The sequence below is a fragment of the Colobus angolensis genome, unplaced genomic scaffold (genome assembly GCF_000951035.1).
Source record: "Colobus angolensis palliatus isolate OR3802 unplaced genomic scaffold, Cang.pa_1.0 Scaffold233, whole genome shotgun sequence".
In the NCBI taxonomy this organism is placed as follows: domain Eukaryota; kingdom Metazoa; phylum Chordata; class Mammalia; order Primates; family Cercopithecidae; genus Colobus; species Colobus angolensis.
In genome coordinates this window covers 4,205,010-4,211,009 of record NW_012115522.1, presented here as the reverse complement: position 1 = coordinate 4,211,009, position 6,000 = coordinate 4,205,010, and positions in this window count along the sequence as shown.

Sequence of the window (6,000 nt, the reverse complement as noted above, 5' to 3'; positions counted from 1 at the left end):
AAATAAATAAATAAATAAATAAATGATCTAAAAAAAGTCTTCACATTTATTCTTGAAAAATATTTTTGTTGGAGATAGAATTTTAAATTGTCCAGTTTTTTTCTTTCAGTATTTTAAATACTGGCTTCATGATTGCATAAATTTGCTAGGGTTTTCACAGACTGGGTGATTTAAACAACAGAAATGTATTAGCTAACAGTTCTGGAGGCTGCAAATCCATGTTCAAGGTGCTGGCAGAGTTGTTTCTTTCTAAGGCCTTTCTCTTTGGCTTATGGATGGTCATCTTTTCCTTGTGTCTTCAATCTGTGTGTCTATGTCCTAATTTCCACTGCTTTTAAGAACTCCAACTATATGGGATTAGAGCCACCCTAATGACCTCATTTTAACTTAATCACCCCTTTAAAACTCCTATGATATGGTTTGGCTCTGTGCTTCCACCCAAATCTCACCTTTAATTGTAATAATCTCCACGTGTCAAGGACAGGACCAGTTGGAGGTAACTGAATCATGGCAACAATTTGTCCCATGCTGTTCTCGTGATAATGAATGAGTCTCAGAAGATCTGATGGTTTTATAAGCATCTGGCATTTCCTCTGCTGGCACTCATTCTGTCTCCTACCACCCTGTGAAGAGGTGCCTTCTGCCATGATTGTAAGTTTCCTGAGGCCTCCTTAGTCACATGGAATTGTGAGTCCATTAAACCTCTTTCTTTATAAATTACCCAGTCTCGGTTATATCTTTGTCAGCAGCATGAGAATGGACTAACATACCCCATCTCCAATTATAGTCACATTGTGAGGTACTAGGAATTAAGGCTTAAACATATGCATTTTGGGGATATACATTCAACCTATAACAATTTATTTCTGACAAAAATGTGCTGTGACTCTTAGCTTTACTCCTCTGTAGTAATGTCTTTTTTCTCTAGCTGCTTTTGGGATTCTCTTTTATCACTGTTTTTCAACAGTTTGGTTGGGATGTTCTTTAGTATTTTTTTTGTGCGTGTGTTTTTCTTTTCTGTGTTTATTATTTTGTTGGAATTTTAAAATCTGATGCTTTATACTTTTTTTCAAAATTTGGATATTTGAATAAACCATTCAAATTTTGAGTATTTTGAATAAGTCATTACTTCAAATATTTTTCTGACCCCTACCCCAAGGTTCTCACCTCTGGAACTCAAATTTCACATATGTTAAAGCACTCTCTTATTCTGCAGGTCACCAATGCTGAAATCGCCTTTGCAAAATTATGGCTGAGACAGTGAAAGATCTAACCTAACCAATTCCATCTTGCTTTTAATCTCCAAGCTGTCCTTGTTCCTTCTTGAGTGTAGGCTGAATTAACTTTGGAAGGAACTTAGCTTATAGTTTATAGTTTAAAACAAAGACAATAACAGCCCTTTCCCAAAACAAACCTCCTTCTTGCCTAGGGACTAGACCGCCTTTGTAGGATTAACAAAGTAGCCACAAGATTAAAAACTTTAGTTTAGGTGTCATACAGCGGGAGGCTAGAAGATTCTGACCCTCCCAAAACTGCTCCTGAGATCAGTGCTTGAGATATTTTACAGACCCTGCACTTGATGGATCAGCTGGCACCACCCAGAACAGCACAAGAGGATAGCTTCAACTTCCCATGACTTCATCTTCTAACTAACCTATCAGCAATCCTGGCTCTCTGACTTTTCCCCTACCCACCGAATTGTCTGTAAAAGCTCTGATCCCCGAATGCCTGGGGAAACTGATTTGAGTAATAATAAAACTCCCATCTCCCACACAGCCGACCCTGCATGAATTACTCTTTCTCTATTGCAGTTCCCCTCTCTTGATAAATTGGCTCTGTCTGTGCAGTAGGTAAGGTAAACCCATTGGGCAGCTACAATGCCTTCTTCATTTCTTTAGTCCTTTTCCTTCTCTGCTTTGTTTGGGTCATTGCTATTGTTTTGTCTTCAAGTTTTCTTTTGTGGTAGCTAACCTGTTGTAAATCTTATCCAGTACACTTTCTTCCAAATATTGTATTTCTTATTCTAGAAGTTCCAGATGGCTCTTTTTTATGTCTTCCATTTATTTTATGTTTTCCAGTACTTCCTTGAACACTTGTATCATGATTTTAAGGGCTGTTTTAGAATCCTTGCCTGCAAACTCCATTTTATCTGTAATTTCTATATCTGTTTCCATAGATTTTTCTCCTAATTATATGTAACATTGTTCTGCTTCTTTGTGTGTGTAATAGATATTTACTGGATGCCAGGTATTTTGATATTTACATTGTTGGGTATTGGGTTTTGTTAGATTATTTTAAATTGATTTGGACTTTGTCCCCAGAGAGACAAAACTCGTCAGAGAGAGAGAGATATATAGGTAGAAAGATAAGGGATTTATTAGGAGAATTGACTTACTCAATTATGGAGGCTAAGTGCCAAGATAATCCATCTGCAAGCTGGAGACCCAGGGATCCCTGTAGCATGGCTTGGTCCAGGTTCAAAGGCCTTAGGACCAAGGAAGTTGATGGTGTAACTCTTTGTACAATGGGAAAGGCCCGAGAGCCAGTAGGGCAAGCAGAGGTGCCCACTGGTGTGTATCCTGAAGTCTAAAGAACAGGAAACCTAGAATTTTGATGTCCCAGGGCAAGAGAAGAAAGATGTCCAGGCTCCAAAAGAGAGAGAATAAGAAGTTGTCCTTCCTACACCCTTTTGCTCTATCCAGGCGCCCAGCCAATTGAATGGTGCCCACCCATGCTCAGGGTGGATCTTCCCCACCCAGTCCACCAATTCACACACAACCTCCTTCAGAAACAGCCTCACAGATACACCCAGGGCAGCCCAATCATTCTAATCAGAAGCAAAAACACCTGGGTTTTTCTTTCAACAGAAGGAGGAGGATGGGTTCAGTGCCTCCTGAAGCTTTGAGAACAATTAGTGCAATAATTGAGAATAAATGATATTTTACCAGCTATCTGGGCATTCCTTAATCCAGTCAAGTTGACACCCCAAATCAACCATCACACACTTTGATTCTTTCAAGGCTCACTTTTAAGTTTTGTTGGGGTGACTCCAAAGTAGCTTTTTGCTGGGGGAAGGCACTGAGTAGGAGAATAGAGTTAAATCCAAGGACAGAAAGTAAACCAAGAAAAAAAGGTCTCAAGCCATGGAGAGGGCACAAAGCAGTAAACCAAATCAGAGCAAAGATCAGAGACTAGCAAAGCTGAAGACTTGTATTCCTGGAAAAGCCAGTGTATATTTAAACTGCAGAAAAGCTTTGTGTTTATATGTAGAACTGAGCTACGTTCTCGGATTAGCTCATCATAAACATGTTGGGGTCCGCATGTTTCCTAAACAAAGGAATCAACACACAAGACAAGACAAGACAAGACAAACATGGCGGATTTTCTTGAAAATCCAGAAAGTCAGGGAAAGGTCAGAAAAACAACAATGTGTCTTGTGACTTGGTAACATTCCACAAACGACTGTATAAAATAAAGTGAAGCGTGTCGTTCGGGGCGGCCGCCATGTTTGTCTTGTCTTGTGTTGTCTTGTGTGTTCATTCCTTTGTTTAGGAAACACGCGGACCCCAACATAAACAGGGTTCTCATTTACATTCAGAAGTGAAGAGTGACATGAAACATTCTCTTGGTGCACATCTAGCATTCTTGGTCCCTACCCACTCACTGGAAGCACTGTGCCTGTCTGCTCCCTGTGTCCACCGAAATCATTGCCACGCATTTCCAAAGTGCCCCCCTGTGGGAAGCATTACATCCCCACTGAAAGCCACTGGTGTAGGATCAAAGGATTTAAAATATGCCTCTCTTATTTTGCCCTTTATTGTCCCTATTTCCTCATCCTGCTGCATCATCAGGAAAATCCAAGGGCCCTTTTCTATATACACTGTTCCTGGATGATGAGTTCACTCACTCCTGTGGCTGCAGCCATGGCCTTAATGCCCATTCCGATGCCCACCCCTGCGTCTCCAGCCCTGCCTCTCCCTTTGTGCCTATTCAAAGTCTGCTCATCCTCCAAGGCCCAGCTCAGATTCTGCCTGCTCCCCTAAGGCTCCTCCAAGGATTTCAGCTGACAGTGACCTGTCCCTCCTCTTGCCCTTGGAGACACTGCCTAAGGCTTAGCTGTTAACTGTACAGAACTCATCAAACTGTGGTCATGATGGGCCTCCGAAAACCTGTGATTAGATTTAGTCATTCCACAATGTATATCTACGTCCAAACATCATATCATACACAATACATATGTATAAGTTAATCTGCCAATGCTAATAAATAAATAAGATGTTTAACAACCAATTGGAATGGATGCCAGCCATAGTGAAACTGCCTTCGCAAAGATTATGGCAGTGAGAGAAATCTACCATCACTAAGTCCATTTTGCTTCTAACTTCATAAGCTAACTGCCCTTGGTGTAGGCCAAACTAACTATGGGAAGGATTCAGTTTATAGTTTAACTTTTAAAGCAAGAATGATAATAGCTCCTTCCTGAAACTAACCCCTTGCTTGTTCAGGACCAAAACTGCTTTTGTGAAACTAATGAAGGGCCACAATGTTGATAGCAGCCTGAACTCTGCATAGTTAAGTGATAACCAGCCATTGTTCCCTGGCTTGCTTACTGCTTCAGACGTCAAGTAGCTGGAGGTCACAGGATTTGTGACTTCCCCACTTGCTCCTATAGATAACATCACTATTGGAAAACCTAAGACTGGTCTTTGAAACATTTTCCCGACTTTTGCATTCAGGCAGACCAACTGAGACCAGCTAGACCTGAACCTGAGACTCGTGCCAAACAGCTGACTCCACAGGGCCTGTGACCCCCACTCAGAAACTGACTCAGTGCGTGAAGACAATTCCAACACTCCTATGATTTCATCCCCCATCCAGTTTGCAGCATCCCTTCTCTAGCCCCCTGCCCACCAAATTATCCTTTAAAAACCCTAGACTCCAAGCTCCTGGGGAGCTGAATTTGAGAAATATCTCCCATCCTCCTTCTGGGCTGCCTTGCCATAATTAAATGTTTTCTCTGCTGCAACATGCCTGCCATCTCAGTGTATTGACTTTTTCTGTGCAGCAGGCAAGAAGAACCCACTGTGCTATGGCAACCATGAAGTGAGGGTTTGGGGGCCCCTGTGGCACCAAGTTTGAATCCTGTAGTCTTTCTGGATTGTGGGGAAGCACAGAGACTCCCAGGGGAAGGGCTGCATAGCTGGAATGGCAAGGTCATCAGCCAAGCAGAAGGGACACTGGATGAATCAAGACTGACAATAGCTGTAAACCACTAGTTTGCCCACCCTGGCATATACCAACTTGACATAAATTCTGCCAATGACCAAAAATAATTGAAAATGAGGTTAAAGCTTATTAAATCTTAAAAAAAAAAAAAAAACCTGGAGAATGACTTGCTAAACGTAGGGTTCAGGGCCTGGGGAATTACTTGCTAACATGTAGGGTCCAGGGCAACACCCTCAAAGGATACTATAACTCTGGGTGATTATTTCCTTTCCCAAACACCCGAAGCAAAGAAATCTACACTTTAACAAGCTCTCAGAGGGATTCTGATGTAAATTGAAATTTTAAGAGCCATGGCTTTGGTAGTTTCATGTGTGTCTCAACTGATTTGTAAACTCTTTCAGTGCAAGAATTGCTTTTTAATGCTTGGAAGCTAGCCCCATGCTGAGCACATAATTAGACTTTTCAGTTTTTAGTGTCAGAAGCTGGGGATTATTCCAGTTCTGAGGCTGCCTCGGATGTGGGTTTTAGTCTCCTGTATAATCTTCATCAGCCATCTCCATTCTCAGTCTTACATTCAGTGCTGCAGTGAAGTCCTCACAAATGAAGCTTTCAGATAAGACCCCAACCTCTCTTTCAACAGAAATGCTGCTCTTAATCCCATCCTATATGGTCATTCTGGAGTAGTCACTGCCTGAACATGAAGATGAATAAACCTGATTTCTGTTTTCAAGGGACATCAAGTCTAAGAGATGGGAGGGATAGGTGCATAAATAA